At 40.9% G+C, this 20,270-nt stretch overlaps 32 non-coding genes across 32 annotated transcripts; all 32 read right to left on the minus strand.

Annotated features, from left to right (window-relative positions):
• Positions 1-224: 224 nt before the first annotated feature.
• Positions 225-345, minus strand: LOC139466448 (U5 spliceosomal RNA). The gene has a single exon (XR_011653489.1). It is a non-coding gene; the product is annotated as a U5 spliceosomal RNA (small nuclear RNA).
• A 509-nt stretch (positions 346-854) lies between these two features.
• On the minus strand, positions 855-975 carry LOC139466464 (U5 spliceosomal RNA). Its single transcript, XR_011653505.1, has one exon. It is a non-coding gene; the product is annotated as a U5 spliceosomal RNA (small nuclear RNA).
• A 510-nt stretch (positions 976-1,485) lies between these two features.
• Positions 1,486-1,606, minus strand: LOC139466216 (U5 spliceosomal RNA). The gene has a single exon (XR_011653269.1). It is a non-coding gene; the product is annotated as a U5 spliceosomal RNA (small nuclear RNA).
• A 509-nt stretch (positions 1,607-2,115) lies between these two features.
• On the minus strand, positions 2,116-2,236 carry LOC139466217 (U5 spliceosomal RNA). The gene has a single exon (XR_011653270.1). It is a non-coding gene; the product is annotated as a U5 spliceosomal RNA (small nuclear RNA).
• Positions 2,237-2,745: 509 nt separating this feature from the next.
• On the minus strand, positions 2,746-2,866 carry LOC139466218 (U5 spliceosomal RNA). The gene has a single exon (XR_011653271.1). It is a non-coding gene; the product is annotated as a U5 spliceosomal RNA (small nuclear RNA).
• A 510-nt stretch (positions 2,867-3,376) lies between these two features.
• Positions 3,377-3,497, minus strand: LOC139466219 (U5 spliceosomal RNA). The gene has a single exon (XR_011653272.1). It is a non-coding gene; the product is annotated as a U5 spliceosomal RNA (small nuclear RNA).
• Positions 3,498-4,006: 509 nt separating this feature from the next.
• Positions 4,007-4,127, minus strand: LOC139466220 (U5 spliceosomal RNA). Its single transcript, XR_011653273.1, has one exon. It is a non-coding gene; the product is annotated as a U5 spliceosomal RNA (small nuclear RNA).
• A 510-nt stretch (positions 4,128-4,637) lies between these two features.
• LOC139466168 (U5 spliceosomal RNA) lies at positions 4,638-4,758 on the minus strand. The gene has a single exon (XR_011653224.1). It is a non-coding gene; the product is annotated as a U5 spliceosomal RNA (small nuclear RNA).
• Positions 4,759-5,267: 509 nt separating this feature from the next.
• On the minus strand, positions 5,268-5,388 carry LOC139466221 (U5 spliceosomal RNA). The gene has a single exon (XR_011653274.1). It is a non-coding gene; the product is annotated as a U5 spliceosomal RNA (small nuclear RNA).
• A 509-nt stretch (positions 5,389-5,897) lies between these two features.
• LOC139466456 (U5 spliceosomal RNA) lies at positions 5,898-6,018 on the minus strand. The gene has a single exon (XR_011653497.1). It is a non-coding gene; the product is annotated as a U5 spliceosomal RNA (small nuclear RNA).
• A 510-nt stretch (positions 6,019-6,528) lies between these two features.
• Positions 6,529-6,649, minus strand: LOC139466179 (U5 spliceosomal RNA). The gene has a single exon (XR_011653235.1). It is a non-coding gene; the product is annotated as a U5 spliceosomal RNA (small nuclear RNA).
• Positions 6,650-7,158: 509 nt separating this feature from the next.
• On the minus strand, positions 7,159-7,279 carry LOC139466222 (U5 spliceosomal RNA). The gene has a single exon (XR_011653275.1). It is a non-coding gene; the product is annotated as a U5 spliceosomal RNA (small nuclear RNA).
• Positions 7,280-7,788: 509 nt separating this feature from the next.
• Positions 7,789-7,909, minus strand: LOC139466458 (U5 spliceosomal RNA). The gene has a single exon (XR_011653498.1). It is a non-coding gene; the product is annotated as a U5 spliceosomal RNA (small nuclear RNA).
• Positions 7,910-8,417: 508 nt separating this feature from the next.
• On the minus strand, positions 8,418-8,538 carry LOC139466332 (U5 spliceosomal RNA). Its single transcript, XR_011653379.1, has one exon. It is a non-coding gene; the product is annotated as a U5 spliceosomal RNA (small nuclear RNA).
• Positions 8,539-9,047: 509 nt separating this feature from the next.
• LOC139466223 (U5 spliceosomal RNA) lies at positions 9,048-9,168 on the minus strand. The gene has a single exon (XR_011653276.1). It is a non-coding gene; the product is annotated as a U5 spliceosomal RNA (small nuclear RNA).
• A 510-nt stretch (positions 9,169-9,678) lies between these two features.
• LOC139466224 (U5 spliceosomal RNA) lies at positions 9,679-9,799 on the minus strand. The gene has a single exon (XR_011653277.1). It is a non-coding gene; the product is annotated as a U5 spliceosomal RNA (small nuclear RNA).
• Positions 9,800-10,308: 509 nt separating this feature from the next.
• LOC139466225 (U5 spliceosomal RNA) lies at positions 10,309-10,429 on the minus strand. Its single transcript, XR_011653278.1, has one exon. It is a non-coding gene; the product is annotated as a U5 spliceosomal RNA (small nuclear RNA).
• A 509-nt stretch (positions 10,430-10,938) lies between these two features.
• On the minus strand, positions 10,939-11,059 carry LOC139466227 (U5 spliceosomal RNA). The gene has a single exon (XR_011653280.1). It is a non-coding gene; the product is annotated as a U5 spliceosomal RNA (small nuclear RNA).
• Positions 11,060-11,568: 509 nt separating this feature from the next.
• LOC139466228 (U5 spliceosomal RNA) lies at positions 11,569-11,689 on the minus strand. Its single transcript, XR_011653281.1, has one exon. It is a non-coding gene; the product is annotated as a U5 spliceosomal RNA (small nuclear RNA).
• A 510-nt stretch (positions 11,690-12,199) lies between these two features.
• LOC139466191 (U5 spliceosomal RNA) lies at positions 12,200-12,320 on the minus strand. Its single transcript, XR_011653246.1, has one exon. It is a non-coding gene; the product is annotated as a U5 spliceosomal RNA (small nuclear RNA).
• Positions 12,321-12,829: 509 nt separating this feature from the next.
• Positions 12,830-12,950, minus strand: LOC139466450 (U5 spliceosomal RNA). Its single transcript, XR_011653491.1, has one exon. It is a non-coding gene; the product is annotated as a U5 spliceosomal RNA (small nuclear RNA).
• Positions 12,951-13,459: 509 nt separating this feature from the next.
• LOC139466465 (U5 spliceosomal RNA) lies at positions 13,460-13,580 on the minus strand. The gene has a single exon (XR_011653506.1). It is a non-coding gene; the product is annotated as a U5 spliceosomal RNA (small nuclear RNA).
• Positions 13,581-14,089: 509 nt separating this feature from the next.
• Positions 14,090-14,210, minus strand: LOC139466229 (U5 spliceosomal RNA). Its single transcript, XR_011653282.1, has one exon. It is a non-coding gene; the product is annotated as a U5 spliceosomal RNA (small nuclear RNA).
• Positions 14,211-14,719: 509 nt separating this feature from the next.
• Positions 14,720-14,840, minus strand: LOC139466231 (U5 spliceosomal RNA). The gene has a single exon (XR_011653283.1). It is a non-coding gene; the product is annotated as a U5 spliceosomal RNA (small nuclear RNA).
• Positions 14,841-15,350: 510 nt separating this feature from the next.
• LOC139466232 (U5 spliceosomal RNA) lies at positions 15,351-15,471 on the minus strand. The gene has a single exon (XR_011653284.1). It is a non-coding gene; the product is annotated as a U5 spliceosomal RNA (small nuclear RNA).
• Positions 15,472-15,980: 509 nt separating this feature from the next.
• Positions 15,981-16,101, minus strand: LOC139466233 (U5 spliceosomal RNA). Its single transcript, XR_011653285.1, has one exon. It is a non-coding gene; the product is annotated as a U5 spliceosomal RNA (small nuclear RNA).
• A 510-nt stretch (positions 16,102-16,611) lies between these two features.
• Positions 16,612-16,732, minus strand: LOC139466234 (U5 spliceosomal RNA). Its single transcript, XR_011653286.1, has one exon. It is a non-coding gene; the product is annotated as a U5 spliceosomal RNA (small nuclear RNA).
• A 509-nt stretch (positions 16,733-17,241) lies between these two features.
• On the minus strand, positions 17,242-17,362 carry LOC139466235 (U5 spliceosomal RNA). The gene has a single exon (XR_011653287.1). It is a non-coding gene; the product is annotated as a U5 spliceosomal RNA (small nuclear RNA).
• A 509-nt stretch (positions 17,363-17,871) lies between these two features.
• Positions 17,872-17,992, minus strand: LOC139466236 (U5 spliceosomal RNA). The gene has a single exon (XR_011653288.1). It is a non-coding gene; the product is annotated as a U5 spliceosomal RNA (small nuclear RNA).
• A 509-nt stretch (positions 17,993-18,501) lies between these two features.
• Positions 18,502-18,622, minus strand: LOC139466486 (U5 spliceosomal RNA). The gene has a single exon (XR_011653526.1). It is a non-coding gene; the product is annotated as a U5 spliceosomal RNA (small nuclear RNA).
• Positions 18,623-19,131: 509 nt separating this feature from the next.
• On the minus strand, positions 19,132-19,252 carry LOC139466237 (U5 spliceosomal RNA). The gene has a single exon (XR_011653289.1). It is a non-coding gene; the product is annotated as a U5 spliceosomal RNA (small nuclear RNA).
• Positions 19,253-19,762: 510 nt separating this feature from the next.
• LOC139466443 (U5 spliceosomal RNA) lies at positions 19,763-19,883 on the minus strand. Its single transcript, XR_011653484.1, has one exon. It is a non-coding gene; the product is annotated as a U5 spliceosomal RNA (small nuclear RNA).
• Between the last annotated feature and the right edge of the window lie 387 nt (positions 19,884-20,270).

The raw sequence follows: 20,270 nt of genomic DNA on the forward strand, positions 1-20,270 counted from the left end.
ACGCTCACGTCAATGCACCCCTCAAGATACAAATCCAACAAGCGATTCTCGTGTGCACCCATAATAAAGGAAAGGTCAATGAGAGGATGGTGGCTTCAGCTTGTAAACAACGCTGTACATTTGCAATATCCCCACATTAAAAGAGGAGAGAAGACAGAAGCAAGAAGTGGTTACCTCCCTTTGATGCAAGTGCTTGGAGTTCTATTTTTATTATTTGGAATGTTGACCCTGGCAATGCAGGGCGTAATAAATTAGTCTATAGACTCATTGTGATGTTCCTCTCCACGGAAATCTTTAGTAAAAGGCGAAAGATTTATCCGAATGGATGAAGAGAAACCGGAGTTAATGTTACAGATACCTGTCTGCACCCCAGTCACCTTATCATTTCAGCACGTGCAGGTGCGAAGACATGACTCGTGTCATTTAAATCATCTGTTCAATATAAGCTTTTTATGTGACATAAACAGTGATAAAACTATTGTAAAAATGATTTGGTAAACATCTTCAACTCGGAGATCGCTTGATGCAAGCATGGCATGTCAAAATAATGTCGGCTTTGATCAATCCAGTGAGTGTGGCAGCCATTTTGAACGTGGACTAATCGTGTTACTTAGCCCATCATTGTGAGCGACGCTCACGTCAATGCACCCCTCAAGATACAAATCCAACAAGCGATTGTCGTGCCCACCCATAATAAAGAAAAGGTCAATGAGGGGATGGTGGCTTCAGCTTGTAAACAACGCTGTACATTTGCAATATCCCCACATTAAAAGAGGAGAGAAGACAGAAGCAAGAAGTGGTTACCTCCCTTTGATGCAAGTGCTTGGAGTTCTATTTTTATTATTTGGAATGTTGACCCTGGCAATGCAGGGCGTAATAAATTAGTCTATAGACTCATTGTGATGTTCCTCTCCACGGAAATCTTTAGTAAAAGGCGAAAGATTTATCCGAATGGATGAAGAAAAACCAGAGTTAATGTTACAGATACCTGTCTGCACCCCAATCACCTTATCATTTCAGCACGTGCAGGTGCAAAGACATGACTCGTGTCATTTAAATCATCTGTTCAATATAAGCTTTTTATGTGACATAAACAGTGATAAAACAATTGTAAAAATGATTTGGTAAACATCTTCAACTCGGAGATCGCTTGATGCAAGCATGGCGTGTCAAAATAATGTCGGCTTTGATCAATCCAGTGTGTGTGGAAGCCATTTTGAACGTGGACTAATCATGTTACTTAGCCTATCATTGTGAGCGACGCTCACGTCAATGCACCCCTCAAGATACAAATCCAACAAGCGATTCACGTGCGCACCCATAATAAAGGAAAGGTCAATGAGGGGATGGTGGCTTCAGCTTGTAAACAACGCTGTACATTTGCAATATCCCCCACATTAAATGAGGAGAGAAGACAGAAGCAAGAAGTGGTTACCTCCCTTTGATGCAAGTGCTTGGAGTTCTATTTTTATTATTTGGAATGTTGACCCTGGCAATGCAGGGCGTAATAAATTAGTCTATAGACTCATTGTGATGTTCCTCTCCACGGAAATCTTTAGTAAAAGGCGAAAGATTTATCCGAATGGATGAAGAGAAACCAGAGTTAATGTTACAGATACCTGTCTGCACCCCAGTCACCTTATCATTTCAGCACGTGCAGGTGCGAAGACATGACTCGTGTCATTTAAATCATCTGTTCAATATAAGCTTTTTATGTGACATAAACAGTGATAAAACAATTGTAAAAATGATTTGGTAAACATCTTCAACTCGGAGATCGCTTGATGCAAGCATGGCGTGTCAAAATAATGTCGGCTTTGATCAATCCAGTGTGTGTGGCAGCCATTTTGAACGTGGACTAATCGTGTTACTTAGACAATCATTGTGAGCGACGCTCACGTCAATGCACCCCTCAAGATACAAATCCAACAAGCGATTCTCGTGCCCACCCATAATAAAGGAAAGGTCAATTAGGGGATGGTGACTTCAGCTTGTAAACAACGCTGTACATTTGCAATATCCCCACATTAAAAGAGGAGAGAAGACAGAAGCAAGAAGTGGTTACCTCCCTTTGATGCAAGTGCTTGGAGTTCTATTTTTATTATTTGGAATGTTGACCCTGGCAATGCAGGGCGTAATAAATTAGTCTATAGACTCATTGTGATGTTCCTCTCCACGGAAATCTTTAGTAAAAGGCGAAAGATTTATCCGAATGGATGAAGAGAAACCAGAGTTAATGTTACAGATACCTGTCTGCACCCCAGTCACCTTATCATTTCAGCACGTGCAGGTGCGAAGACATGACTCGTGTCATTTAAATCATCTGTTCAATATAAGCTTTTTATGTGACATAAACAGTGATAAAACTATTGTAAAAATGATTTGGTAAACATCTTCAACTCGGAGATCGCTTGATGCAAGCATGGCATGTCAAAATAATGTCGGCTTTGATCAATCCAGTGTGTGTGGCAGCCATTTTGAACGTGGACTAATCGTGTTACTTAGCCTATCATTGTGAGCGACGCTCACGTCAATGCACCCCTGAAGATACAAATCCAACAAGCGATTGTCGTGCCCACCCATAATAAAGAAAAGGTCAATGAGGGGATGGTGGCTTCAGCTTGTAAACAACGCTGTACATTTGCAATATCCCCACATTAAAAGAGGAGAGAAGACAGAAGCAAGAAGTGGTTACCTCCCTTTGATGCAAGTGCTTGGAGTTCTATTTTTATTATTTGGAATGTTGACCCTGGCAATGCAGGGCGTAATAAATTAGTCTATAGACTCATTGTGATGTTCCTCTCCACGGAAATCTTTAGTAAAAGGCGAAAGATTTATCCGAATGGATGAAGAGAAACCAGAGTTAATGTTACAGATACCTGTCTGCACCCCAGTCACCTTATCATTTCAGCACGTGCAGGTGCGAAGACATGACTCGTGTCATTTAAATCATCTGTTCAATATAAGCTTTTTATGTGACATAAACAGTGATAAAACAATTGTAAAAATGATTTGGTAAACATCTTCAACTCGGAGATCGCTTGATGCAAGCATGGCGTGTCAAAATAATGTCGGCTTTGATCAATCCAGTGTGTGTGGAAGCCATTTTGAACGTGGACTAATCATGTTACTTAGCCTATCATTGTGAGCGACGCTCACGTCAATGCACCCCTCAAGATACAAATCCAACAAGCGATTCACGTGCGCACCCATAATAAAGGAAAGGTCAATGAGGGGATGGTGGCTTCAGCTTGTAAACAACGCTGTACATTTGCAATATCCCCCACATTAAATGAGGAGAGAAGACAGAAGCAAGAAGTGGTTACCTCCCTTTGATGCAAGTGCTTGGAGTTCTATTTTTATTATTTGGAATGTTGACCCTGGCAATGCAGGGCGTAATAAATTAGTCTATAGACTCATTGTGATGTTCCTCTCCACGGAAATCTTTAGTAAAAGGCGAAAGATTTATCCGAATGGATGAAGAGAAACCAGAGTTAATGTTACAGATACCTGTCTGCACCCCAGTCACCTTATCATTTCAGCACGTGCAGGTGCGAAGACATGACTCGTGTCATTTAAATCATCTGTTCAATATAAGCTTTTTATGTGACATAAACAGTGATAAAACAATTGTAAAAATGATTTGGTAAACATCTTCAACTCGGAGATCGCTTGATGCAAGCATGGCGTGTCAAAATAATGTCGGCTTTGATCAATCCAGTGTGTGTGGCAGCCATTTTGAACGTGGACTAATCGTGTTACTTAGACAATCATTGTGAGCGACGCTCACGTCAATGCACCCCTCAAGATACAAATCCAACAAGCGATTCTCGTGCCCACCCATAATAAAGGAAAGGTCAATTAGGGGATGGTGACTTCAGCTTGTAAACAACGCTGTACATTTGCAATATCCCCACATTAAAAGAGGAGAGAAGACAGAAGCAAGAAGTGGTTACCTCCCTTTGATGCAAGTGCTTGGAGTTCTATTTTTATTATTTGGAATGTTGACCCTGGCAATGCAGGGCGTAATAAATTAGTCTATAGACTCATTGTGATGTTCCTCTCCACGGAAATCTTTAGTAAAAGGCGAAAGATTTATCCGAATGGATGAAGAGAAACCAGAGTTAATGTTACAGATACCTGTCTGCACCCCAGTCACCTTATCATTTCAGCACGTGCAGGTGCGAAGACATGACTCGTGTCATTTAAATCATCTGTTCAATATAAGCTTTTTATGTGACATAAACAGTGATAAAACTATTGTAAAAATGATTTGGTAAACATCTTCAACTCGGAGATCGCTTGATGCAAGCATGGCATGTCAAAATAATGTCGGCTTTGATCAATCCAGTGTGTGTGGCAGCCATTTTGAACGTGGACTAATCGTGTTACTTAGCCTATCATTGTGAGCGACGCTCACGTCAATGCACCCCTGAAGATACAAATCCAACAAGCGGTTCACGTGCGCACCCATAATAAAGGAAAGGTCAATGAGGGGATGGTGGCTTCAGCTTGTAAACAAAGCTGTACATTTGCAATATCCCCCACATTAAATGAGGAGAGAAGACAGAAGCAAGAAGTGGTTACCTCCCTTTGATGCAAGTGCTTGGAGTTCTATTTTTATTATTTGGAATGTTGACCCTGGCAATGCAGGGTGTAATAAATTAGTCTATAGACTCATTGTGATGTTCCTCTCCACGGAAATCTTTAGTAAAAGGCGAAAGATTTATCCGAATGGATGAAGAGAAACCAGAGTTAATGTTACAGATACCTGTCTGCACCCCAGTCACCTTATCATTTCAGCACGTGCAGGTGCGAAGACATGACTCGTGTCATTTAAATCATCTGTTCAATATAAGCTTTTTATGTGACATAAACAGTGATAAAACAATTGTAAAAATGATTTGGTAAACATATTCAACTCGGAGATCGCTTGATGCAAGCATGGCGTGTCAAAATAATGTCGGCTTTGATCAATCCAGTGTGTGTGGCAGCCATTTTGAACGTGGACTAATCGTGTTACTTAGACAATCATTGTGAGCGACGCTCACGTCAATGCACCCCTCAAGATACAAATCCAACAAGCGATTCTCGTGTGCACCCATAATAAAGGAAAGGTCAATGAGAGGATGGTGGCTTCAGCTTGTAAACAACGCTGTACATTTGCAATATCCCCACATTAAAAGAGGAGAGAAGACAGAAGCAAGAAGTGGTTACCTCCCTTTGATGCAAGTGCTTGGAGTTCTATTTTTATTATTTGGAATGTTGACCCTGGCAATGCAGGGCGTAATAAATTAGTCTATAGACTCATTGTGATGTTCCTCTCCACGGAAATCTTTAGTAAAAGGCGAAAGATTTATCCGAATGGATGAAGAGAAACCAGAGTTAATGTTACAGATACCTGTCTGCACCCCAGTCACCTTATCATTTCAGCACGTGCAGGTGCGAAGACATGACTCGTGTCATTTAAATCATCTGTTCAATATAAGCTTTTTATGTGACATAAACAGTGATAAAACTATAGTAAAAATGATTTGGTAAACATCTTCAACTCGGAGATCGCTTGATGCAAGCATGGCGTGTCAAAATAATGTCGGCTTTGATCAATCCAGTGTGTGTGGCAGCCATTTTGAACGTGGACTAATCGTGTTACTTAGCCCATCATTGTGAGCGACGCTCACGTCAATGCACCCCTCAAGATACAAATCCAACAAGCGATTGTCGTGCGCACCCATATTAAAGAAAAGGTCAATGAGGGGATGGTGGCTTCAGCTTGTAAACAACGCTGTACATTTGCAATATCCCCACATTAAAAGAGGAGAGAAGACAGAAGCAAGAAGTGGTTACCTCCCTTTGATGCAAGTGCTTGGAGTTCTATTTTTATTATTTGGAATGTTGACCCTGGCAATGCAGGGCGTAATAAATTAGTCTATAGACTCATTGTGATGTTCCTCTCCACGGAAATCTTTAGTAAAAGGCGAAAGATTTATCCAAATGGATGAAGAGAAACCAGAGTTAATGTTACAGATACCTGTCTGCACCCCAGTCACCTTATCATTTCAGCACGTGCAGGTGCGAAGACATGACTCGTGTCATTTAAATCATCTGTTCAATATAAGCTTTTTATGTGACATAAACAGTGATAAAACAATTGTAAAAATGATTTGGTAAACATCTTCAACTCGGAGATCGCTTGATGCAAGCATGGCGTGTCAAAATAATGTCGGCTTTGATCAATCCAGTGTGTGTGGCAGCCATTTTGAACGTGGACTAATCGTGTTACTTAGCCTATCATTGTGAGCGACGCTCACGTCAATGCACCCCTGAAGATACAAATCCAACAAGCGGTTCACGTGCGCACCCATAATAAAGGAAAGGTCAATGAGGGGATGGTGGCTTCAGCTTGTAAACAAAGCTGTACATTTGCAATATCCCCCACATTAAATGAGGAGAGAAGACAGAAGCAAGAAGTGGTTACCTCCCTTTGATGCAAGTGCTTGGAGTTCTATTTTTATTATTTGGAATGTTGACCCTGGCAATGCAGGGTGTAATAAATTAGTCTATAGACTCATTGTGATGTTCCTCTCCACGGAAATCTTTAGTAAAAGGCGAAAGATTTATCCGAATGGATGAAGAGAAACCAGAGTTAATGTTACAGATACCTGTCTGCACCCCAGTCACCTTATCATTTCAGCACGTGCAGGTGCGAAGACATGACTCGTGTCATTTAAATCATCTGTTCAATATAAGCTTTTTATGTGACATAAACAGTGATAAAACAATTGTAAAAATGATTTGGTAAACATCTTCAACTCGGAGATCGCTTGATGCAAGCATGGCGTGTCAAAATAATGTCGGCTTTGATCAATCCAGTGTGTGTGGCAGCCATTTTGAACGTGGACTAATCGTGTTACTTAGACAATCATTGTGAGCGACGCTCACGTCAATGCACCCCTCAAGATACAAATCCAACAAGCGATTCTCGTGTGCACCCATAATAAAGGAAAGGTCAATGAGAGGATGGTGGCTTCAGCTTGTAAACAACGCTGTACATTTGCAATATCCCCACATTAAAAGAGGAGAGAAGACAGAAGCAAGAAGTGGTTACCTCCCTTTGATGCAAGTGCTTGGAGTTCTATTTTTATTATTTGGAATGTTGACCCTGGCAATGCAGGGCGTAATAAATTAGTCTATAGACTCATTGTGATGTTCCTCTCCACGGAAATCTTTAGTAAAAGGCGAAAGATTTATCCGAATGGATGAAGAGAAACCAGAGTTAATGTTACAGATACCTGTCTGCACCCCAGTCACCTTATCATTTCAGCACGTGCAGGTGCGAAGACATGACTCGTGTCATTTAAATCATCTGTTCAATATAAGCTTTTTATGTGACATAAACAGTGATAAAACTATAGTAAAAATGATTTGGTAAACATCTTCAACTCGGAGATCGCTTGATGCAAGCATGGCGTGTCAAAATAATGTCGGCTTTGATCAATCCAGTGTGTGTGGCAGCCATTTTGAACGTGGACTAATCGTGTTACTTAGCCCATCATTGTGAGCGACGCTCACGTCAATGCACCCCTCAAGATACAAATCCAACAAGCGATTGTCGTGCGCACCCATATTAAAGAAAAGGTCAATGAGGGGATGGTGGCTTCAGCTTGTAAACAACGCTGTACATTTGCAATATCCCCACATTAAAAGAGGAGAGAAGACAGAAGCAAGAAGTGGTTACCTCCCTTTGATGCAAGTGCTTGGAGTTCTATTTTTATTATTTGGAATGTTGACCCTGGCAATGCAGGGCGTAATAAATTAGTCTATAGACTCATTGTGATGTTCCTCTCCACGGAAATCTTTAGTAAAAGGCGAAAGATTTATCCAAATGGATGAAGAGAAACCAGAGTTAATGTTACAGATACCTGTCTGCACCCCAGTCACCTTATCATTTCAGCACGTGCAGGTGCGAAGACATGACTCGTGTCATTTAAATCATCTGTTCAATATAAGCTTTTTATGTGACATAAACAGTGATAAAACAATTGTAAAAATGATTTGGTAAACATCTTCAACTCGGAGATCGCTTGATGCAAGCATGGCGTGCCCAAATAATGTCGGCTTTGATCAATCCAGTGAGTGTGGCAGCCATTTTGAACGTGGACTAATCATGTTACTTAGCCTATCATTGTGAGCGACGCTCACGTCAATGCACCCCTCAAGATACAAATCCAACAAGCGAATCTCGTGCGCACCCATAATAAAGGAAAGGTCAATGAGAGGATGGTGGCTTCAGCTTGTAAACAACGCTGTACATTTGCAATATCCCACATTAAAAGAGGAGAGAAGACAGAAGCAAGAAGTGGTTACCTCCCTTTGATGCAAGTGCTTGGAGTTCTATTTTTATTATTTGGAATGTTGACCCTGGCAAGGCAGGGCGTAATAAATTAGTCTATAGACTCATTGTGATGTTCCTCTCCACGGAAATCTTTAGTAAAAGGCGAAAGATTTATCCGAATGGTTGAAGAGAAACCAGAGTTAATGTTACAGATACCTGTCTGCACCCCAGTCACCTTATCATTTCAGCACGTGCAGGTGCGAAGACATGACTCGTGTCATTTAAATCATCTGTTCAATATAAGCTTTTTATGTGACATGAACAGTGATAAAACAATTGTAAAAATGATTTGGTAAACATCTTCAACTCGGAGATCGCTTGATGCAAGCATGGCGTGTCAAAATAATGTCGGCTTTGATCAATCCAGTGTGTGTGGCAGCCATTTTGAACGTGGACTAATCTTGTTACTTAGACAATCATTGTGAGCGACGCTCACGTCAATGCACCCCTCAAGATACAAATCCAACAAGCGATTCTCGTGCGTACCCATAATAAAGGAAAGGTCAATGAGAGGATGGTGGCTTCAGCTTGTAAACAACGCTGTACATTTGCAATATCCCCACATTAAAAGAGGAGAGAAGACAGAAGCAAAATGTGGTTATCTCCCTTTGATGCAAGTGCTTGGAGTTCTATTTTTATTATTTGGAATGTTGACCCTGGCAATGCAGGGCGTAATAAATTAGTCTATAGACTCATTGTGATGTTCCTCTCCACGGAAATCTTTAGTAAAAGGCGAAAGATTTATCCGAATGGATGAAGAGAAACCAGAGTTAATGTTACAGATACCTGTCTGCACCCCAGTCACCTTATCATTTCAGCACGTGCAGGTGCGAAGACATGACTCGTGTCATTTAAATCATCTGTTCAATATAAGCTTTTTATGTGACATAAACAGTGATAAAACTATTGTAAAAATGATTTGGTAAACATCTTCAACTCGGAGATCGCTTGATGCAAGCATGGCGTGTCAAAATAATGTCGGCTTTGATCAATCCAGTGTGTGTGGAAGCCATTTTGAACGTGGACTAAACATGTTACTTAGCCTATCATTGTGAGCGACGCTCACGTCAATGCACCCCTCAAGATACAAATCCAACAAGCGATTCTCGTGCCCACCCATGATAAAGGAAAGGTCAATGAGGGGATGGTGGCTTCAGCTTGTAAACAACGCTGTACATTTGCAATATCCCCCACATTAAATGAGGAGAGAAGACAGAAGCAAGAAGTGGTTACCTCCCTTTGATGCAAGTGCTTAGAGTTCTATTTTTATTATTTGGAATGTTGACCCTGGCAATGCAGGGCGTAATAAATTAGTCTATAGACTCATTGTGATGTTCCTCTCCACGGAAATCTTTAGTAAAAGGCGAAAGATTTATCCGAATGGATGAAGAGAAACCAGAGTTAATGTTACAGATACCTGTCTGCACCCCAGTCACCTTATCATTTCAGCACGTGCAGGTGCGAAGACATGACTCGTGTCATTTAAATCATCTGTTCAATATAAGCTTTTTATGTGACATAAACAGTGATAAAACAATTGTAAAAATGATTTGGTAAACATCTTCAACTCGGAGATCGCTTGATGCAAGCATGGCGTGTCAAAATAATGTCGGCTTTGATCAATCCAGTGAGTGTGGCAGCCATTTTGAACGTGGACTAATCATGTTACTTAGCCTATCATTGTGAGCGACGCTCACGTCAATGCACCCCTCAAGATACAAATCCAACAAGCGATTCTCGTGCGCACCCATAATAAAGGAAAGGTCAATGAGAGGATGGTGGCTTCAGCTTGTAAACAACGCTGTACATTTGCAATATCCCCACATTAAAAGAGGAGAGAAGACAGAAGCAAGAAGTGGTTACCTCCCTTTGATGCAAGTGCTTGGAGTTCTATTTTTATTATTTGGAATGTTGACCCTGGCAATGCAGGGCGTAATAAATTAGTCTATAGACTCATTGTGATGTTCCTCTCCACGGAAATCTTTAGTAAAAGGCGAAAGATTTATCCGAATGGATGAAGAGAAACCAGAGTTAATGTTACAGATACCTGTCTGCACCCCAGTCACCTTATCATTTCAGCACGTGCAGGTGCGAAGACATGACTCGTGTCATTTAAATCATCTGTTCAATATAAGCTTTTTATGTGACATAAACAGTGATAAAACAATTGTAAAAATGATTTGGTAAACATCTTCAACTCGGAGATCGCTTGATGCAAGCATGGCGTGTCAAAATAATGTCGGCTTTGATCAATCCAGTGTGTGTGGCAGCCATTTTGAACGTGGACTAATCGTGTTACTTAGACAATCATTGTGAGCGACGCTCACGTCAATGCACCCCTCAAGATACAAATCCAACAAGCGATTCTCGTGCCCACCCATAATAAAGGAAAGGTCAATTAGGGGATGGTGACTTCAGCTTGTAAACAACGCTGTACATTTGCAATATCCCCACATTAAAAGAGGAGAGAAGACAGAAGCAAGAAGTGGTTACCTCCCTTTGATGCAAGTGCTTGGAGTTCTATTTTTATTATTTGGAATGTTGACCCTGGCAATGCAGGGCGTAATAAATTAGTCTATAGACTCATTGTGATGTTCCTCTCCACGGAAATCTTTAGTAAAAGGCGAAAGATTTATCCGAATGGATGAAGAGAAACCAGAGTTAATGTTACAGATACCTGTCTGCACCCCAGTCACCTTATCATTTCAGCACGTGCAGGTGCGAAGACATGACTCGTGTCATTTAAATCATCTGTTCAATATAAGCTTTTTATGTGACATAAACAGTGATAAAACTATTGTAAAAATGATTTGGTAAACATCTTCAACTCGGAGATCGCTTGATGCAAGCATGGCATGTCAAAATAATGTCGGCTTTGATCAATCCAGTGTGTGTGGCAGCCATTTTGAACGTGGACTAATCGTGTTACTTAGCCTATCATTGTGAGCGACGCTCACGTCAATGCACCCCTGAAGATACAAATCCAACAAGCGATTGTCGTGCCCACCCATAATAAAGAAAAGGTCAATGAGGGGATGGTGGCTTCAGCTTGTAAACAACGCTGTACATTTGCAATATCCCCACATTAAAAGAGGAGAGAAGACAGAAGCAAGAAGTGGTTACCTCCCTTTGATGCAAGTGCTTGGAGTTCTATTTTTATTATTTGGAATGTTGACCCTGGCAATGCAGGGCGTAATAAATTAGTCTATAGACTCATTGTGATGTTCCTCTCCACGGAAATCTTTAGTAAAAGGCGAAAGATTTATCCGAATGGATGAAGAGAAACCAGAGTTAATGTTACAGATACCTGTCTGCACCCCAGTCACCTTATCATTTCAGCACGTGCAGGTGCGAAGACATGACTCGTGTCATTTAAATCATCTGTTCAATATAAGCTTTTTATGTGACATAAACAGTGATAAAACAATTGTAAAAATGATTTGGTAAACATCTTCAACTCGGAGATCGCTTGATGCAAGCATGGCGTGTCAAAATAATGTCGGCTTTGATCAATCCAGTGTGTGTGGAAGCCATTTTGAACGTGGACTAATCATGTTACTTAGCCTATCATTGTGAGCGACGCTCACGTCAATGCACCCCTCAAGATACAAATCCAACAAGCGGTTCACGTGCGCACCCATAATAAAGGAAAGGTCAATGAGGGGATGGTGGCTTCAGCTTGTAAACAAAGCTGTACATTTGCAATATCCCCCACATTAAATGAGGAGAGAAGACAGAAGCAAGAAGTGGTTACCTCCCTTTGATGCAAGTGCTTGGAGTTCTATTTTTATTATTTGGAATGTTGACCCTGGCAATGCAGGGTGTAATAAATTAGTCTATAGACTCATTGTGATGTTCCTCTCCACGGAAATCTTTAGTAAAAGGCGAAAGATTTATCCGAATGGATGAAGAGAAACCAGAGTTAATGTTACAGATACCTGTCTGCACCCCAGTCACCTTATCATTTCAGCACGTGCAGGTGCGAAGACATGACTCGTGTCATTTAAATCATCTGTTCAATATAAGCTTTTTATGTGACATAAACAGTGATAAAACAATTGTAAAAATGATTTGGTAAACATCTTCAACTCGGAGATCGCTTGATGCAAGCATGGCGTGTCAAAATAATGTCGGCTTTGATCAATCCAGTGTGTGTGGAAGCCATTTTGAACGTGGACTAATCGTGTTACTTAGACAATCATTGTGAGCGACGCTCACGTCAATGCACCCCTCAAGATACAAATCCAACAAGCGATTCTCGTGTGCACCCATAATAAAGGAAAGGTCAATGAGAGGATGGTGGCTTCAGCTTGTAAACAACGCTGTACATTTGCAATATCCCCACATTAAAAGAGGAGAGAAGACAGAAGCAAGAAGTGGTTACCTCCCTTTGATGCAAGTGCTTGGAGTTCTATTTTTATTATTTGGAATGTTGACCCTGGCAATGCAGGGCGTAATAAATTAGTCTATAGACTCATTGTGATGTTCCTCTCCACGGAAATCTTTAGTAAAAGGCGAAAGATTTATCCGAATGGATGAAGAGAAACCGGAGTTAATGTTACAGATACCTGTCTGCACCCCAGTCACCTTATCATTTCAGCACGTGCAGGTGCGAAGACATGACTCGTGTCATTTAAATCATCTGTTCAATATAAGCTTTTTATGTGACATAAACAGTGATAAAACTATTGTAAAAATGATTTGGTAAACATCTTCAACTTGGAGATCGCTTGATGCAAGCATGGCATGTCAAAATAATGTCGGCTTTGATCAATCCAGTGAGTGTGGCAGCCATTTTGAACGTGGACTAATCGTGTTACTTAGCCCATCATTGTGAGCGACGCTCACGTCAATGCACCCCTCAAGATACAAATCCAACAAGCGATTGTCGTGCCCACCCATAATAAAGAAAAGGTCAATGAGGGGATGGTGGCTTCAGCTTGTAAACAACGCTGTACATTTGCAATATCCCCACATTAAAAGAGGAGAGAAGACAGAAGCAAGAAGTGGTTACCTCCCTTTGATGCAAGTGCTTGGAGTTCTATTTTTATTATTTGGAATGTTGACCCTGGCAATGCAGGGCGTAATAAATTAGTCTATAGACTCATTGTGATGTTCCTCTCCACGGAAATCTTTAGTAAAAGGCGAAAGATTTATCCGAATGGATGAAGAAAAACCAGAGTTAATGTTACAGATACCTGTCTGCACCCCAATCACCTTATCATTTCAGCACGTGCAGGTGCAAAGACATGACTCGTGTCATTTAAATCATCTGTTCAATATAAGCTTTTTATGTGACATAAACAGTGATAAAACAATTGTAAAAATGATTTGGTAAACATCTTCAACTCGGAGATCGCTTGATGCAAGCATGGCGTGTCAAAATAATGTCGGCTTTGATCAATCCAGTGTGTGTGGAAGCCATTTTGAACGTGGACTAATCATGTTACTTAGCCTATCATTGTGAGCGACGCTCACGTCAATGCACCCCTCAAGATACAAATCCAACAAGCGATTCACGTGCGCACCCATAATAAAGGAAAGGTCAATGAGGGGATGGTGGCTTCAGCTTGTAAACAACGCTGTACATTTGCAATATCCCCACATTAAAAGAGGAGAGAAGACAGAAGCAAGAAGTGGTTACCTCCCTTTGATGCAAGTGCTTGGAGTTCTATTTTTATTATTTGGAATGTTGACCCTGGCAATGCAGGGCGTAATAAATTAGTCTATAGACTCATTGTGATGTTCCTCTCCACGGAAATCTTTAGTAAAAGGCGAAAGATTTATCCGAATGGATGAAGAGAAACCAGAGTTAATGTTACAGATACCTGTCTGCACCCCAGTCACCTTATCATTTCAGCACGTGCAGGTGCGAAGACATGACTCGTGTCATTTAAATCATCTGTTCAATATAAGCTTTTTATGTGACATAAACAGTGATAAAACTATTGTAAAAATGATTTGGTAAACATCTTCAACTCGGAGATCGCTTGATGCAAGCATGGCATGTCAAAATAATGTCGGCTTTGATCAATCCAGTGTGTGTGGCAGCCATTTTGAACGTGGACTAATCGTGTTACTTAGCCTATCATTGTGAGCGACGCTCACGTCAATGCACCCCTGAAGATACAAATCCAACAAGCGATTGTCGTGCCCACCCATAATAAAGAAAAGGTCAATGAGGGGATGGTGGCTTCAGCTTGTAAACAACGCTGTACATTTGCAATATCCCCACATTAAAAGAGGAGAGAAGACAGAAGCAAGAAGTGGTTACCTCCCTTTGATGCAAGTGCTTGGAGTTCTATTTTTATTATTTGGAATGTTGACCCTGGCAATGCAGGGCGTAATAAATTAGTCTATAGACTCATTGTGATGTTCCTCTCCACGGAAATCTTTAGTAAAAGGCGAAAGATTTATCCGAATGGATGAAGAGAAACCAGAGTTAATGTTACAGATACCTGTCTGCACCCCAGTCACCTTATCATTTCAGCACGTGCAGGTGCGAAGACATGACTCGTGTCATTTAAATCATCTGTTCAATATAAGCTTTTTATGTGACATAAACAGTGATAAAACAATTGTAAAAATGATTTGGTAAACATCTTCAACTCGGAGATCGCTTGATGCAAGCATGGCGTGTCAAAATAATGTCGGCTTTGATCAATCCAGTGTGTGTGGAAGCCATTTTGAACGTGGACTAATCATGTTACTTAGCCTATCATTGTGAGCGACGCTCACGTCAATGCACCCCTCAAGATACAAATCCAACAAGCGATTCACGTGCGCACCCATAATAAAGGAAAGGTCAATGAGGGGATGGTGGCTTCAGCTTGTAAACAACGCTGTACATTTGCAATATCCCCCACATTAAATGAGGAGAGAAGACAGAAGCAAGAAGTGGTTACCTCCCTTTGATGCAAGTGCTTGGAGTTCTATTTTTATTATTTGGAATGTTGACCCTGGCAATGCAGGGCGTAATAAATTAGTCTATAGACTCATTGTGATGTTCCTCTCCACGGAAATCTTTAGTAAAAGGCGAAAGATTTATCCGAATGGATGAAGAGAAACCAGAGTTAATGTTACAGATACCTGTCTGCACCCCAGTCACCTTATCATTTCAGCACGTGCAGGTGCGAAGACATGACTCGTGTCATTTAAATCATCTGTTCAATATAAGCTTTTTATGTGACATAAACAGTGATAAAACAATTGTAAAAATGATTTGGTAAACATCTTCAACTCGGAGATCGCTTGATGCAAGCATGGCGTGTCAAAATAATGTCGGCTTTGATCAATCCAGTGTGTGTGGCAGCCATTTTGAACGTGGACTAATCGTGTTACTTAGACAATCATTGTGAGCGACGCTCACGTCAATGCACCCCTCAAGATACAAATCCAACAAGCGATTCTCGTGTGCACCCATAATAAAGGAAAGGTCAATGAGAGGATGGTGGCTTCAGCTTGTAAACAACGCTGTACATTTGCAATATCCCCACATTAAAAGAGGAGAGAAGACAGAAGCAAGAAGTGGTTACCTCCCTTTGATGCAAGTGCTTGGAGTTCTATTTTTATTATTTGGAATGTTGACCCTGGCAATGCAGGGCGTAATAAATTAGTCTATAGACTCATTGTGATGTTCCTCTCCACGGAAATCTTTAGTAAAAGGCGAAAGATTTATCCGAATGGATGAAGAGAAACCAGAGTTAATGTTACAGATACCTGTCTGCACCCCAATCACCTTATCATTTCAGCACGTGCAGGTGCAAAGACATGACTCGTGTCATTTAAATCATCTGTTCAATATAAGCTTTTTATGTGACATAAACAGTGATAAAACAATTGTAAAAATGATTTGGTAAACATCTTCAACTCGGAGATCGCTTGATGCAAGCATGGCGTGTCAAAATAATGTCGGCTTTGATCAATCCAGTGTGTGTGGAAGCCATTTTGAACGTGGACTAATCATGTTACTTAGCCTATCATTGTGAGCGACGCTCACGTCAATGCACCCCTCAAGATACAAATCCAACAAGCGATTCACGTGCGCACCCATAATAAAGGAAAGGTCAATGAGGGGATGGTGGCTTCAGCTTGTAAACAACGCTGTACATTTGCAATATCCCCCACATTAAATGAGGAGAGAAGACAGAAGCAAGAAGTGGTTACCTCCCTTTGATGCAAGTGCTTGGAGTTCTATTTTTATTATTTGGAATGTTGACCCTGGCAATGCAGGGCGTAATAAATTAGTCTATAGACTCATTGTGATGTTCCTCTCCACGGAAATCTTTAGTAAAAGGCGAAAGATTTATCCGAATGGATGAAGAGAAACCAGAGTTAATGTTACAGATACCTGTCTGCACCCCAGTCACCTTATCATTTCAGCACGTGCAGGTGCGAAGACATGACTCGTGTCATTTAAATCATCTGTTCAATATAAGCTTTTTATGTGACATAAACAGTGATAAAACAATTGTAAAAATGATTTGGTAAACATCTTCAACTCGGAGATCGCTTGATGCAAGCATGGCGTGTCAAAATAATGTCGGCTTTGATCAATCCAGTGTGTGTGGCAGCCATTTTGAACGTGGACTAATCGTGTTACTTAGACAATCATTGTGAGCGACGCTCACGTCAATGCACCCCTCAAGATACAAATCCAACAAGCGATTCTCGTGCCCACCCATAATAAAGGAAAGGTCAATTAGGGGATGGTGACTTCAGCTTGTAAACAACGCTGTACATTTGCAATATCCCCACATTAAAAGAGGAGAGAAGACAGAAGCAAGAAGTGGTTACCTCCCTTTGATGCAAGTGCTTGGAGTTCTATTTTTATTATTTGGAATGTTGACCCTGGCAATGCAGGGCGTAATAAATTAGTCTATAGACTCATTGTGATGTTCCTCTCCACGGAAATCTTTAGTAAAAGGCGAAAGATTTATCCGAATGGATGAAGAGAAACCAGAGTTAATGTTACAGATACCTGTCTGCACCCCAGTCACCTTATCATTTCAGCACGTGCAGGTGCGAAGACATGACTCGTGTCATTTAAATCATCTGTTCAATATAAGCTTTTTATGTGACATAAACAGTGATAAAACAATTGTAAAAATGATTTGGTAAACATCTTCAACTCGGAGATCGCTTGATGCAAGCATGGCGTGTCAAAATAATGTCGGCTTTGATCAATCCAGTGAGTGTGGCAGCCATTTTGAACGTGGACTAATCATGTTACTTAGCCTATCATTGTGAGCGACGCTCACGTCAATGCACCCCTCAAGATACAAATCCAACAAGCGATTCTCGTGCGCACCCATAATAAAGGAAAGGTCAATGAGAGGATGGTGGCTTCAGCTTGTAAACAACGCTGTACATTTGCAATATCCCCACATTAAAAGAGGAGAGAAGACAGAAGCAAGAAGTGGTTACCTCCCTTTGATGCAAGTGCTTGGAGTTCTATTTTTATTATTTGGAATGTTGACCCTGGCAATGCAGGGCGTAATAAATTAGTCTATAGACTCATTGTGATGTTCCTCTCCACGGAAATCTTTAGTAAAAGGCGAAAGATTTATCCGAATGGATGAAGAGAAACCAGAGTTAATGTTACAGATACCTGTCTGCACCCCAGTCACCTTATCATTTCAGCACGTGCAGGTGCGAAGACATGACTCGTGTCATTTAAATCATCTGTTCAATATAAGCTTTTTATGTGACATAAACAGTGATAAAACAATTGTAAAAATGATTTGGTAAACATCTTCAACTCGGAGATCGCTTGATGCAAGCATGGCGTGTCAAAATAATGTCGGCTTTGATCAATCCAGTGTGTGTGGCAGCCATTTTGAACGTGGACTAATCGTGTTACTTAGACAATCATTGTGAGCGACGCTCACGTCAATGCACCCCTCAAGATACAAATCCAACAAGCGATTCTCGTGCCCACCCATAATAAAGGAAAGGTCAATTAGGGGATGGTGACTTCAGCTTGTAAACAACGCTGTACATTTGCAATATCCCCACATTAAAAGAGGAGAGAAGACAGAAGCAAGAAGTGGTTACCTCCCTTTGATGCAAGTGCTTGGAGTTCTATTTTTATTATTTGGAATGTTGACCCTGGCAATGCAGGGCGTAATAAATTAGTCTATAGACTCATTGTGATGTTCCTCTCCACGGAAATCTTTAGTAAAAGGCGAAAGATTTATCCGAATGGATGAAGAGAAACCAGAGATAATGTTACAGATACCTGTCTGCACCCCAGTCACCTTATCATTTCAGCACGTGCAGGTGCGAAGACATGACTCGTGTCATTTAAATCATCTGTTCAATATAAGCTTTTTATGTGACATAAACAGTGATAAAACTATTGTAAAAATGATTTGGTAAACATCTTCAACTCGGAGATCGCTTGATGCAAGCATGGCATGTCAAAATAATGTCGGCTTTGATCAATCCAGTGTGTGTGGCAGCCATTTTGAACGTGGACTAATCGTGTTACTTAGCCTATCATTGTGAGCGACGCTCACGTCAATGCACCCCTGAAGATACAAATCCAACAAGCGATTGTCGTGCCCACCCATAATAAAGAAAAGGTCAATGAGGGGATGGTGGCTTCAGCTTGTAAACAACGCTGTACATTTGCAATATCCCCACATTAAAAGAGGAGAGAAGACAGAAGCAAGAAGTGGTTACCTCCCTTTGATGCAAGTGCTTGGAGTTCTATTTTTATTATTTGGAATGTTGACCCTGGCAATGCAGGGCGTAATAAATTAGTCTATAGACTCATTGTGATGTTCCTCTCCACGGAAATCTTTAGTAAAAGGCGAAAGATTTATCCGAATGGATGAAGAGAAACCAGAGTTAATGTTACAGATACCTGTCTGCACCCCAGTCACCTTATCATTTCAGCACGTGCAGGTGCGAAGACATGACTCGTGTCATTTAAATCATCTGTTCAATATAAACTTTTTATGTGACATAAACAGTGATAAAACAATTGTAAAAATGATTTGGTAAACATCTTCAACTCGGAGATCGCTTGATGCAAGCATGGCGTGTCAAAATAATGTCGGCTTTGATCAATCCAGTGTGTGTGGAAGCCATTTTGAACGTGGACTAATCATGTTACTTAGCCTATCATTGTGAGCGACGCTCACGTCAATGCACCCCTCAAGATACAAATCCAACAAGCGGTTCACGTGCGCACCCATAATAAAGGAAAGGTCAATGAGGGGATGGTGGCTTCAGCTTGTAAACAAAGCTGTACATTTGCAATATCCCCCACATTAAATGAGGAGAGAAGACAGAAGCAAGAAGTGGTTACCTCCCTTTGATGCAAGTGCTTGGAGTTCTATTTTTATTATTTGGAATGTTGATCCTGGCAATGCAGGGTGTAATAAATTAGTCTATAGACTCATTGTGATGTTCCTCTCCACGGAAATCTTTAGTAAAAGGCGAAAGATTTATCCGAATGGATGAAGAGAAACCAGAGTTAATGTTACAGATACCTGTCTGCACCCCAGTCACCTTATCATTTCAGCACGTGCAGGTGCGAAGACATGACTCGTGTCATTTAAATCATCTGTTCAATATAAGCTTTTTATGTGACATAAACAGTGATAAAACAATTGTAAAAATGATTTGGTAAACATCTTCAACTCGGAGATCGCTTGATGCAAGCATGGCGTGTCAAAATAATGTCGGCTTTGATCAATCCAGTGTGTGTGGAAGCCATTTTGAACGTGGACTAATCGTGTTACTTAGACAATCATTGTGAGCGACGCTCACGTCAATGCACCCCTCAAGATACAAATCCAACAAGCGATTCTCGTGTGCACCCATAATAAAGGAAAGGTCAATGAGAGGATGGTGGCTTCAGCTT

The sequence above is a fragment of the Haliotis cracherodii genome, unplaced genomic scaffold (genome assembly GCF_022045235.1).
Source record: "Haliotis cracherodii isolate W230 unplaced genomic scaffold, xgHalCrac1.p SCAF_18, whole genome shotgun sequence".
In the NCBI taxonomy this organism is placed as follows: domain Eukaryota; kingdom Metazoa; phylum Mollusca; class Gastropoda; order Lepetellida; family Haliotidae; genus Haliotis; species Haliotis cracherodii.